Source organism: Chiloscyllium punctatum, chromosome 31 (genome assembly GCF_047496795.1).
Source record: "Chiloscyllium punctatum isolate Juve2018m chromosome 31, sChiPun1.3, whole genome shotgun sequence".
Taxonomy (NCBI): domain Eukaryota; kingdom Metazoa; phylum Chordata; class Chondrichthyes; order Orectolobiformes; family Hemiscylliidae; genus Chiloscyllium; species Chiloscyllium punctatum.
Genome location: NC_092769.1, coordinates 63,923,338 through 63,937,775, shown reverse-complemented (window position 1 = coordinate 63,937,775; position 14,438 = coordinate 63,923,338).

Here is a 14,438-nt window from a genome sequence, read left to right as displayed (position 1 = left end):
TGATATAGTTACAGCATTTAAAAGGTATCTGGATGGGTATGTGAATAGGAAGGGTTTAGAGGGATATGGGCTGGGTGCTGGCAGGTGGGACTAGATTGGGTTGGGATATCTGGTCAGCATGGATGAGTTGGACCGAAGGGTCTGTTTCTGGGCTGTACAACTCTATGGCTCTATGACCTCACTGGAGCAGCGAGCTACAAATTAATCTCCACTACTCCCTGAAGTTGTCACAAAAGTTAAAGATTTTGTTCAAATAACCCCAATTTATCTGTCTTTTCATGTTTTCAGAAAACATGGACCAGGTTTCTGTGCTTAAGAATTACTATTTATGACAAATACATTGATAGTTCAATGTATAACTGTATTGGTTGAAACTGTAAGCCCTTTATAATACTCCACATACATGAACAAAAAACATTGGTGCTATGGGTGGAGGGGAAAAAAGGGAAGGCAGTTCAATGATCCTTATTCACAGAGGTTGCTGAGGTGATCCTTTTGGATAGTTAGATCTTGCTGTTGGTTGATTTCTCTGTTCTCCAGGTGTGTTGTTTTTCTCTTTCCTTGAAGGAGGCAGGTTCACAAATTTAAGAACTCTGAGTCCTTAGTTAATAGCCACAGCTTGTAACAGCTGGTGAGGGAAAGTAAACTGGCTTCCTTCAAGCTTTAAGTACTTCATACGATTGAGAAAAATACACCACCTCCCGTTCGGGATCTCTCTCGCACCTGTCTACATCATTCACAGCAGTTCCTCTATCTCGGAGCCAATCATCTTGTTGGTAGGCACATGGCTTCGACAACTGGTTACCACTTCGCAGACTTCACAGCAGCTTGATGCCACCTAGTCTCACCTTGTACATGCTGGTGCCAGTTTGTCTGCAACAAGCTTTTTAGCCATTGGTGAAATGGATGACAGTGTAAGTGGTACTTCCACTAAGTTTGGTAGCTGGCTTTCAGAAAGTGCAGCAACCCCTTCTACAATCATAGAGCACTGACACTGGCCCTTTGGCCCAATTTGTCCATACCAACCAGGTTTCCTAAACTGAACTAGTCCCATTTGCCTGTGTTTGGCCCATATCCCTCTAAACCTTTCCTATTCATGTATAAATGTAACTTACCATGGCATTCCATTCCAAATGTGCACCATCCTCTGTGTGAAAAGGTTACCTTCAGGGCCCTTTCAAATCTTTCCCCTCTTAACCTATGCCCTACACGGTGGCACAGTGGTTAGCACTGTTGCCTCACAGCGCCAGAGATCCGGGTTCAATTCCCGCCTCAGGCGACTGACTGTGTGGAGTTTGCACGTTCTCCCCGTGTCTGCGTGGGTGTGCTCCGGTTTCCTCCCACAGTCCAAAGATGTGCAGGTCAGGTGAATTGGCCATGCTAAGTTGCCCGTAGTGTTAGGTAAGGGGTAAATGTAGGGGTATGGGTGGGTTGCGCTTCGGCGGGGCGGTGTGGACTTGTTGGGCCGAAGGGCCTGTTTCCACACTGTAAGTAATCTAATCTAATCTACAATCCTTTTCCCATTTCAGTCTAGAGCCAAAAATACAGAAAAATATAAGGATACTATCTTTTAAAATAAAGATTTTTGACCATTTACCACAATCGTTCCCTCTGTGGCTCAATATCAAACTTTATTAAATGCACCTGAAGCACTTTGCAGCATCGATTTATGTTAAACTTTTTATATAAATAAAGATTGTTACTTTTTCATGATGTCAGTTGACGTCAGTTGACAACAGTTAAGAAACTCCAAACAGCATCAGTTGGCTAATTAATCTAGTTTTTTTTTAATGGTGGTTTCCACCACACCAGAAGTCACCTCTTTGTGAAGTTGTTCAGGTCCTGAGCTGAAATTGGAATTGTCACTGCAATTGAAGAACCGCTATTGGGCAACTTTCCTCTCAATCCGGAGAGGCTGGATTAACTCAGGTAGGTTTCTTTGAGGCAAAGCAGGTTAACTGGGGGAACCTGATAAAGGTATGTAAGGTTATGAGGGGCATGGACAGGGTGAATAGAAAGCAGCTGTTTCCCCAAGTTGAATGGTCAATGACAAAGGAGGGGGAGGAAGGGAGACAAAGGCAGACACCACACGGGCAGTGATTCAAACGGAGAAAGAAACCTACACTGCTGTCTGGCGCAGCAGTGAATCTGCGCAGCTACTGCCTTTGCTGTTTGAGTTCAAGTATCTCTGGACATTGGAGTTCGCCGAAGAAAAATTAACAAACAGTGAAATTCACAGCTGACCTTGGAGGAACCTGTGTGGGAGGGCTCACAGCACAGGAGAAGCTAAGTGCATAGTTTTTAAAGTGTAACCTTGCTTTTTTTTATATAAATCTACAACAGTGAGTAGCGTGTGTTCTTTTTTGATATATGTTTCACTGAGATCGGTCTCTTGATTAAGTTTTAAAAATATAAAACATATATGTACTAAGTTAGGCTGGAGCAGTGTTTTTTGAGCAGTAAGACTGTGCTACTTTCTGGGTCTATAGATTGTTAAGGTGCAAAGATGGCCTTTAGGAGAATGATGTAGAGGATTAGGCAGAGTTTCCATGTTATTGATTATTATGTCTGCAATAAGTGTGTTTGGTTATGAATCCTATCAGATTGCATGGATTGGTTGGAGGGGCAGTTATGGGCAATAATGAATTTACAGGAGATAGGGGGTGCAATGGATGGCAGTTATAAGATGGAAGAAAACTACAAATGCAGTCAGAGGGATGGGTTACCTCAAGGAAAACATAGGAGAGGAAGGCAGGTAGTGCAGGGGTCTCTTGTAGTTATCCCCATCTCAAACAAGTTTTGAAAAATGTAGGTTTGATATCCAGATGTTTCATTACCTGGCTAGGTAACATCATCAGTGGCGACCTCCAAGTGAAGCGAAGCTGTTTTCTCCTGCATTCTATTTATATCTTTCTCTTGGATGGGGTTCCTGGGGTTTGTGGTGATGTCATTTCCTGTTCGTTTTCTGAGGGGTTGATAGATGGCATCTAGATCTATGCATTTGTTTATGGCGTTGTGGTTGGAGTACCAGGCCTCTAGGAATTCTCTGGCATGTCTTTGCTTAGCCTGTCCCAGGATAGATATGTTGTCCCAGTCAAAATGGTTTTTTTTTCATCCGTGTGTAGGGCTATGAGGAATCCTAGTAGCACACAAACCCACCAACACTCAAACAAAAACTAACAAACTTAAAAGACCCAGTACAACCCATGGACAAAACCAACGTCATTTACAAAATTCCATGCAAGGACTGCCACAAACGCTACGTAGGACAACAGGAAGAAAGTTAGCCATCAGGATACATGAACACCAGCTAGCCACAAAAAGACACGACCCTCTCTCCCTCGTAGCCCTACACACGGACGATAAAAGACACCATTTCGACTGGGACAAAGTATCTATCCTGGGATATGCTAAGCAAAGACATGCCAGAGAATTCCTAGAGGCCTGGCACTCCAACCACAACGCCATAAACAAACGCATAGATCTAGATACCATCTATCAACCCCTCAGAAAACGAACAGGAAATGACATCACCACAAACCCTAGGAACCCCATCCAGGAGAAAGATATAAATAGAATGCAGGAGAAAACAGCTTCGCTTCACTTGGAGGTCGACACTGATGATGTTGCCCAGCCAGGTAATGAAACGTCTGGATATCAAACCTACAGCTCAGCGAGCAAACCTACACCCTCGAGAGTTTCATCTGGACAAACATGAGGTGATACATTTTGGGAGGTCAAGTGTCAGAGGAAAGTATGCAGTTAATGGCAGGACCTTGAGGAGCACAGAGAGACCTTGTGAAACAAGTTCATAATTCCCAGAAAATGGCAACATAAATGAATAATTAGAAAAAAAGGCAATCTTGCCGTCATCAGTTGGGGCACTGAGCATGAAAGTTGGCGAGTCATGTTGCAGCTGTACAAGACTTCGGAGTATATCGTGCTGTTCTGGTTCCTACATTATTGGAAGGTTCTGGAGGCTTTGGTGAGGATGCAAAAGAGGTTTACCAGAATGTCATTTGGTTTGGAGTGTATTAGTTATAGGGAGAAGTTGGACTAACTTGGATTGTTTTCACTGGAGTATCAGAGGGGCAAATTGATAGAAATATATAAAACGATGAGAGGCATGACTAGGGTGGATTGTTGGAATCTTTTTTCCCAAGGTGGAAATGTCAAAACCAAGGACATAGGTTTTAGGCGAGAGGGAAGGAGTTTGAGGGAGATGTGCAAGGCAAGTTTATTTTTTACATGGAGGGTTGCAGGTGACTGGACCACACTGCTGCAAGAGGTGGTAGAAACAGATATGTTAGCAAAGTTGAAGAGGCATTCAGACAGACATATGAATAGGGAGGAAATAGAGGAGACAGACCATGTGCAAGTGAATGGGATTAGTTTAGAATGGCATCATGGTCAGCACAGCCATGCAGGCTTAGGGGCCGGTTCCTGTGCTGTACTTTTCTCTGTTCCATAAGACAACTGTTCTGGGAGTAAATGTTAGCAGATTGGGGAACACAGAACATAGAACAATGCAGCACAGTACAGGCCCTATGGCCCTTGATGTTGTCCAGACCCTTTATCCTACTCTAAGATCAAACTAACCAACATACCCTTCATTTTACTATCATCCACGTGCCTATCCAAGAGTCCCTAATGTCTCTGACTCTACTACCACTGCTGGCAGTGCATTCCACACACCCACCACTCTCTGTGTATAGAACCTACCCCTGACATCTCCCCTAAACCTTCCTCCAATCACTGTAAATTTATGTCCCCTTCTGATAGCCATTTCCGTCCTGGGAAAAAGTCTCTGACTATTCACTCTCATCAACTTGTACACCTCTATCAAGTCACCTCTCATCCTTCTTCACTCCAGTGAGAAAAGCTTCAGCTCCCTCAACCTTTCTTCATAAGACATGCCCTCCAGTCCAGGCAGTATCCTGGTAAATCTCCTCTGCATCCTCTCTAAAGCTTCCACATCCTTCCTATAATGAGGCAACCAGAACTGAACACAATGTTCCAAGTGTGGTCTAACTAGGGCTTTATAGAGCTGCAGCATAACCTCGCGGCTCTTAAAACACAATTTCTGTGCTAATGAAGGCCAATGCACCATACACCTTCTTAACAATCCTATCAACTTGGGTGGCAACTTTGAGGGATCTATGGACATGGACCCCAAGGTCCCTCTGTTCCTCCACATTACACAGAATCCTGCCTTTAGCCCTGTTTTACTGCATTCAAATTTGACCTTCCAATATGAATCACATCACACTTTTCCTGTTAGAACTCCATCAGCCAGTTCTCAGCCCGGTTCTGCATCCTGTCAATGTCCCATTGCAACCTACAACAGCCCTCCACACCATCCACAATTCCACCAACCTTCGTGTCACCAGCAATCTTACTAACCCACCCATCCACGTCCTCACCCAAGTCATTTATAAAAATCAGAAATAGCAGAGTTCCCAGAACAGATCCCTGTGGAGCACCACTGGTCACCGAGCTCCAGGCCAAATACTAATTCATTTACTAATACCCTCAGTCTTCTATGGGCCAGTCAATTCTGTATCCAGACAGCCAAATTTCCCTGTATCCCATGCCTCGTTACTTTCTGACTGAGCCGACAATGATGAACCTTATGAAACACCTTGTTAAAATCCACGTACACCACATCCACTACTCCACCTTCACCAATGTGTTTTGTCACCTCCTCAAAGAATTCAATTAGGCTTATGAGGATAAACTGCTACTCACAAAACCTTGCTGACAATCTCTAATTAAACAATGGCTTTCCAAGTAATCATAAATCCTGTCTCTCAGAAGCCTCTCCAATAATTTGCCCACCACAGACGTAAAACGACTGGTCTGTAATTCCCAGGATTATGCCTACTGCCTTTCTTGAACAACAGAATAACATTTGCCACCCACCAATCATTTGGCACTACTCTAGTGGACAGTGGGGGTGGGGAGGATTTTGTATAAATAGAATGGAAATAATGGCAGGAATTTGTCAGGTAAAATGGTCCACTCTTCACTGACTTGAAAAAGATTACTGAGTGGAAGTAGACTTCTGGCTAGATGGAGGTAGTCAGTTTAATTCAGATAAATGCGAGGTGCTGCATTTTGGGAAAGCAAATCTTACAGGACTTATACACTTAATGGTAAGGGATTAGTGGTGCTGGAAGAGCACAGCAGTTCAGGCAGCATCCAACGAGCAGCGAAATCAACGTTTCGGGCAAAAGCCCTTCATCAGGATGAAGGGCTTTTGCCCGAAACGTTGATTTCGCTGCTCGTTGGATGCTGCCTGAACTGCTGTGCTCTTCCAGCACCACTAATCCAGTATTTGATTTTCAGCATCTGCAGTCATTGTTTTTACCAACTTAATGGTAAGGTCCTAGGGAGTGTTGCTGAACAAAGAGACCTTGGAGTGCAGGTTCATAGCTCCTTGAAAGTGGAGTCTCATGTAGGTAGGATAGTGAAGAAGGCGTTTGGTATGCTTTCTTTAATTGGTCAGAGTATTGAGTACAGGTCACGTTGCAGCTGTACAGGACATTGGTTAGGTCACTGTTGGAATATTGCATGTAATTCTGGTCTCCTTCCGATCGGAAAGATGTTGTGAAACTTGAAAGGGTTCAGAAAAGATTTACAAGGATGTTGCCAGGATTGGAGGATTTGAGCTATAGGGAGAGGCTGGACAGGCTGGGGCTGTTTTCCCTGGAGCATCGGAGGCTGAGGGGTGACCTTATAGAGGTTTTACAAAATTATGAGGGGCATGGATAGAGTAAATAGACAAAGTCTTTTCCCTTGGGTTGGGGAGTCCAGAACTATAGGAACTAGAGGGTGAGAGGGGAAAGATAAAAAAGAGACCTAAGGGGCAACCTTTTCACACAGGGGGTGGTACGTGTATGGAATGAGCTGCCAGAGGATGTGGTGGAGGCTGGTACAACTGCAACATTTAAGAGGCATTTGGATGGGTATATGAATAGGAAAGGTTTGGAGGGATATGGGCTGGGTGCTGGCAGGTGGGACTAGATTTGGTTGGGATATCTGGTCGGCATGGACGGGTTGGGCCAAAGGGTTTTCCAGGCTGTACATTTCTATGACTCTTTGACTCTATGTTAAAGAAAAATTCACAGAAAGCAACTGTCCTAATCCCAATTTAAACCACGCCACTGCTGCTGGGGATCAATGCAAAGTGGGTCTCACCACTTGATTTAATGAAGTTAGGATGCATCAGTTTCAGCAATCAACCTTTTTTTCTGGTGGATATCTGGGTTTCTACATAAAAAGCAAACTGCCGGGGTTCCTGGAAGTCAGAAATAAAAACAAAGTGCAGGAGAAACTCAGCAGATCTGGCAGCATTTGTGGTGAGAGAAACAGAATTAACATTTCATAGAAACATGGAAAATAGGAACAGTAGACCAACTTTTCAAATCCACTCTGCCATTCAATATGATCATGGATAATCATCCAAATTGGTACCTGCTTCAGCCCCATACCCTTCAATCGTTCAGTGTGAAGAACAATATCCATCATCTTCTCAAAAACATTCAATGTTTTGGCATCTAATGTTTTTTTTGTGGCAGAGACTTCCACAGGTTCACCTGTCTCTGGGTGACAAAATTTCTTCTCATCTCAATCCTAAATGGCATACCCTTAACCTGAGACTGTGACCCTTTGTGCTGGACTCACTAGTCATTGGGAACATCCTTCCTGTCTAGTTCTGTTAGAATTTTCTAGCTTTCGATGAGACAGCCCCCATTATCCTAAACTCCAGTGAACACAGTCCTGACCAGTCCAATCTCTCTCCTGATGTCAATCCTGCCATTTCCAGGTCAATCAGTTTGGTGACTTTTTAAAAATTCACTTGTTGCCCAGCATTTAATGGCCATCCTTAACTGACCTTGAGAACTGTGGCAGTCCATGTGTTGTTGTTAGGCCTGCAATGCCGTTTGAGAGGGAATTCCTGGATTTTGACGCAGCCACAGTATGGGAGTAGGAGGCATATTACCAAGTCAGGATGGTGAATGGCTTAGAGGGAAACTTGCAAGATGTTCCCATGTACCTACTGCCGTTGTCCTTCTAGATCAAACCTGGACATTTTACGGCCCGTAGGCCATATCCCGCCCTTTGGTCGCTCCTGTCCAGCCCGCATGAGGTCAATCTTAGAACAGAAATGAAAAAGTATTTACGCCATGCATGCAATACAACTATGTTGCTTTTGTTTTGGAAAGGATGCTTTTTTTATTTACGTATGAACGCACGCACGTATGTGCATGCGTGAACAGCTAAAAGTGATGCTTGCTGGCTAGCCCTCAAAATGTCAGCTCATGCCAAGACAAATTATGTCATATCCCACAAAATCGCCAGAAACAATAAACTGTTTTCTGATGGAGAGTTTATTAAGGAGTGCTTGTTGGACTCTGCAGAACTCATATGCCTGGAGAAAAAGGATGCTTTTGAGAATGTGCCCCTCTGACCTGCACATTTTTTTGGACTGTGGGAGGAAACCCACGCAGACACGGGAAGAATGTGCAGTCTGAGATGGGAATTGAACCCGGATCTCTGGCGTTGTGAGGCAGCAGTGCTAATCACTGTGCCACCGTGCCGTCCAACAGTTTTACAACAGCCACTTTGTCCAAGCCGAGATTAGAGGACCGCATTGAATTCGCTCGCTCTGATTTATTATTGACCTCTGATGTGAACCATCCCCCACTCGCTGCTCCAAGATTGCAGCCTTTTCCTTTCATCCTCTCTCCGGGAGGCTGAAGGCTCTTTGAAGCTGCTGAATTTCTCCAGAATTTTCTAGTTTTTTTTTGGGCTTCTAATATATACTTCCAGATTTTATTGGAAATGCAAAGAGCGCCCAACTCTATGACGAAAAGAATTGCTGCAAACTTAGTGAACACTCCCAATTGCAGCGCCTGTAACCAACACGCCCCAAGGCTCAATGGACCCCTCTCAACAAAGAGAGGGGTGCGCAGGCGCGGTGTTGCCCGGTCTGGGAGGAGAGCATGCGCGCTGCGGCCCCTGGGCTAAGTGCAGGCTGGCTCCTGGGAGGGGCTGGTAATATGTTGCGGGGGGTCGCAGGTTCGGATCCAGAATGGGCAGATGGCGGGTTTACAGCCGCGGGGGTCTTCACCCTTCCGGGAAGAGGAGGAAACGAAAAGGCTACTATCCCTAGGGCAGCGAGTGGGGGGATGGTTCACATCAGAGGACAATAATAATTAAGAGGAAGTGAATTGCTCGGATTTCTGGTTGGAAACAGGGTCAACAAATTGTAAAGGAAGGGCTTCAGGTTACATGAGAGTGGGAAGAAACCACAGGGAGCCTGAGGCACTGAAGATTGTGGTGGCCTGCTTGAATTACGCTGGACCAGTAATCCAGCGGTCCCAAGGTATTAATGTGGGGCCAGAGGTTCAGATCCCAACTTTTGGAGACTGCAAATTTTTGCTATAAATTCTGTGTTACGATCGAGCCCTCCACAATGAAGGAGCATCGCTCCGAAAGCTAGCGTGTTTCCAATTAAACCTGTTGGGACTATAACCTGGTGTTGTGCGATTTTTAACTTTGTGGATCCCAAATTGGCAGCTTTATTTTCTCCTGAATCTGGAAATAGATAATCTCAGTAATGGGAGCTATGACAGCAAAGCACTCGGTTCTTTTAGACAGGGCGAGCAAAAGCTGCAGAAATGGAACAAAACTCGTGAGGCAATTAAGAAAAAAAAGTTGCAAATAAATACTTTTTTTAAAAATCAGTCATACTGGACTCGAATGCTAACTCTTGCTTTTCTCTGCGCACAGAAGCTGCCAGACGTGCTGAGTTTCTTCAGGATTTTCTGTGTTTGTTCACTATTTTGTCTGGTTGGTTCAGTTTCTGAAAAAGTCTTATGGAATGCTCAGTTTCGCTTCTTTCCACTCATGTAACCTGAAGCTCCGGCTTTACAACAGCCACTTTGTCCAAGCCGAGATTAGAGGACCTCATTGAATTCGCTCGCTCTGATTTATTATTGACCTCTGAGGTGAACCATCCCCCACTCGCTGCTCCAAGATAGCAGCCTTTTCCTTTCATCCTCTCTCCGGGAGGCTGAAGGCCCCGGGGAGCTGTTTCCACGGATGTTGCCGGAACGACTGAATTTCTCCCAACAGTTTTTGTTTCAAGTTACATGACTGAAGTGAACTATAATATCTCCCAGATGGATGAAATTGCTAAAAATCCTATAGAAGGAATTATCCAAGACTTTCTTTGGATTTTAGCCCACAGAAGGAAAAGCATATAGAATCCCTACAGTGTGGAAACAGGCCATTTAGCCCAACAAGGCCACACTGACCCTCCGAAGAGTAATCTACCCAGACTAGCAAATGTGGCAATGGGATTTACAGCTTTGCAAAGGAAAACCAAGAGGTAAAAATATACAAAAATTAATAAATTTCTATCCTACTTTGATTAAAAACTCATTTCACAGGGTGTTGGAAGGAAGGTTTTACAAACTGAACTTGGAGTGCAGGTTCGTAGCTCCTTGAAAGTGGTGTCGCTGGTAGATAGGATAGTGAAGAAGGTGTTTGGTATGCTTTCCTATATTGGTCAGAGTATTAAGTACAGGAGTTGGGAGGTCATGTTGCAGCTGGACAGGACATTGGTTAGGCCACTGTTGGAATATTGCGTGCAATTCTGGTCTCCTTCCAATTGGAAAGATGTTGTGAAACTTGAAAGGGTTCAGAAAAGATTTACAAGGATGTTGCCAGGGTTGGAGGATCTGAGCTACAGGGAGAGGCTGAACAGGCTGGGGCTGTTTTCCCTGGAGCGTCGGAGGCTGAGGGGTGACCTTATAGAGGTTTATAAAATTATGAGGGGCATGGATAGGATAAATAGACAAGGTTTTTTTTCCCTGGGATGGGGGAGTCCAGAACGAGAGGGCATAGGTTTAGGGTGAGAGGGGAAAGATATAAAAGAGACCTAAGGGGCAGCTTTTTCACGCAGAGGGTGGTAGGTGTATGGAATGAGCTGCCAGAGGATGTGGTGGAGGCTGGTACAATTGCAACATTTAAGAGGCATTTGGATGGGTATATGAATAGGAAGGGTTTGCAGGAATATGGGCCGGGTACTGGCAGGTGGAATATCTGGTTGACATGGATGGGTTGGACCGAAGGGTCAGTTTCCATGCTGTACATCTCTATGACTCTATAACTGGTAGATCCAATCAAACACCTAATCAAGGTTTGATACAGTCACATGAATGAACAGGTCCTGAACATCATCAACCATTGAATGTGAGGGCAGAAATGTTTAATTAGAGTCACAGAGTCATAGAGATATACAGCACGGGAACAAACACTTTAGTCCAACCTGTCCATGCCAACCAGATATCCCAACCCAATCGAGTCTCACCTGCCAGCACTCCATTGGTCATAGGCCTCCAGTCTGAAAAACAACCCTCTACCACCATCTTCTGTCTTTGAGCCAGTTCTGTATCCAGATGGCTAGTTCTCCCTGTATTCCAAGAGATCTAACCTTGCTAACCAGTCTCCCATGGGGAACCTTGTTGAACACCTTACTGAAGTCCCTATAGATCACGTCCACCACTTTGCCCTCATCAATCTTCTTTGTTACTTGTTCAAAAAACTCAATCAAGTTCGTGAGACATGGTTTCCCACGCACAAAGCCATGTTGACTATCCCTATCCAAATACATGTACATGCTGTCCCTCAGGATTCCCTCCAACAACTTGCCCACCACCGAGGTCAGGCTCTCTGGTCTGTGGTTCTCTGGCTTGTCCTTTCCAACCGTCTTAAACAGTGACACCACGTTAGCCCACCATCAGTCTTCCGGCACCTCACCTGTGACTATCAATGATACAAATATCTCAGTAAGGGGCCCAGCAATCACTTCTCTAGCTTCCCACAGAGTCTGGGGATTTATCCACTTATATGCTTTTCAAGACATCCAACACTTCCTCCCCTGTAATATGGACATTTTTCAAGATGTCACTATCTATTTCCCCACATTCTATATCTTCCATGCCCTTTTCCACAGTAAATACTGATGCAAAATACTCTTTTAGTATCTCCCCCATCTCCTGCAGTAGAGTCATGGAGATATATAGCACAGAAACAGACCCTTCGATCCAACTCGTCCATGCTATGGATATCCTAATCTAGTCCCATTTGCCAGCACTTGGCCTACATCTCTCTAACACCTTCCTATCCATGTACCCATCCAGATGCCTTTTAAATGCTGTAATTTTACCAGCCTCCACCACTTCTTCTGGCGGCTCATTCCATACTCACACACCACCCTTTGTGTGAAAAAGTTGTCCCTTAGGTCCCTTTTATTTTCCCCTCTCACCTTAAACCTATGCCCTCTAGTTCTGAACTCCCCCCACCCCAGGAAAAAGACCTTGTCTATTTACCGCATCCATGCGCCTCAAGATTTTATAAAACTCTATAAGGTCACACCTAAGCCTCCGATGCTCCAGGACAGACAGCTCCAGTCTATTCAACCTCTCCCTGTAGCTCAAACCCTCCATCCTTGTAAATCTTTTCTGAACCCTTTCAAGTTTCACAACATCCTTCCTATATCAGGGAGACCAGAATTACATGCAATATGCCAAAAGTGGCCTAACCAATGTCCTGCACAGCTACAACGTGACCTCCCAACCCCTACCCTCGATGCTATGACCAATAAAGGAAAGCATACCAAATGCTTTATTCATTACTCTATCTACCTGCACTCCACTTTCAAGGAGCTATGAACCTGCACTCCAAGATGTCTTTGTTCAGCAACATTCCCCAGGGCCTTACCGTGAAGTGGATAAGTCCCGCCCTGATTTACCTTTCCAAGATGCATTAGCTCGCATTTATCTAAATTAAAGCCCATCTGCCACTCCTCGGCCCATTGTTCTGTCTGGGAAAGTCATCAATGTGATTAACAAAGCACCACGACACGCTGTTAAAATGAAAGTGTTTCAGTGCATTACTTGGTCGAGCTCTCACCAGTGTCTTAGCCTGAAGCAGCAACATGCCATCGTAGCAGGGACAAATCATGCGTGTTCAGTCTGAGGACAAAGGTTCAACTGCTTAACCAACCTGGAGAAATGCAAGGAAATTGGCACCGTGGACATGTGAGGACCATGGTGAAGAATTCAATTATCCCTCCCTGCTGGAAAACCACTGGCTGTCACACTTGGGGTGAAAGTGTTCATTTGTTCTGTGTGTGGGAAGAGGGTCACTAAGTCAACCTGGCTTCTGTCACACGAGTGAATTCACACTAAGGAGGGATGTTTGGCTGCAATTTCTGTGGAAAGAGGTTCAGATATTCATCCAATCTCGTTGTGCACCAGCCGGTTCACACGAGGGAGAGGCCATTTGGTGTCGTGGACATGTACAGTCCAGAAACAGACCCTTTGGTCCAGCTCACCCGTGCCGACCAGCTATCCTAAATTAATCGAGTCCCATTTGCCAGCATTTGGAGGTTGAGGGGTGATCTTATGCAGGTTTATAAAGTCATGAGGTGCACGGATAGGGTGAATCGCCAAGGTCTTTTCCCCGGGATGGGAATTAGATCAATATCATCCCAACAGCTAGAATGTTGTCTGTGACGCTGGAAATGTAGGTGCTATGTATGTTGAGGTAAAGGGGCCTTTGGTCCAACCGACATCAAAGTTCTCCCCTTCAAGCCAGCAAACCATATCCCTCTAAACCCTTCCTATTCACCTACCCATCCAGATGCCATTTAAATATTGTAATTGTACCAGCCTCCACCACTTCCTCTGGCAGCTCATTCCATACATGCACCACCTACTGCGTGAAAATGTTGCCCCCTAGGTCCCTTTTAAATCTTTTCCCTCTCACTCTAAACCTATGCCCTCTAGTTCCCACCCTGGGGAAAAGTCCTTAGCTATTCACCCTATCCATGCCCCTCATGATTTTATAAACCCATATAAGGTAACCCCTCAACCTCCAATGATACAGGGAAAACAGCCCCAGACTATTCAGCCTCTTCCTATAGCTCAAACCCTCCAACATGCTTGTCAATCTGACCTGCTCCATATATGGGAAGGGATTTCCTAAGTACTTGTGGGTAATCCAAGATGGAGGACAGGAAAATCTTCTGGCTGTAACAGGCTTGCTCCTTTTTTTGAGGTGTTTTAGGTGTTGGAGATGATTTCCTTGAATTCCAGGAGCAGCAATTACTGATTTTTATGCTGTTGCAATTATTTTGGAATTTTGATAAAAAAGTCAAAACAACAGTACTTTTAAAAGGGAGAAAGACGGAAAACACATGGGAGAGAGAGAAATAAACCCATGCTGCTAACTGACACAGCAGTGAATCTGTGCAGTCACTGCCTTTGCTGTTTGAATTCATGTATCACTGGACATCGGAGTGTGTCTAGGAAAATGTAAACAGCAAAATTCACAACAGATCTTGGAGGAACCTGTTTGGG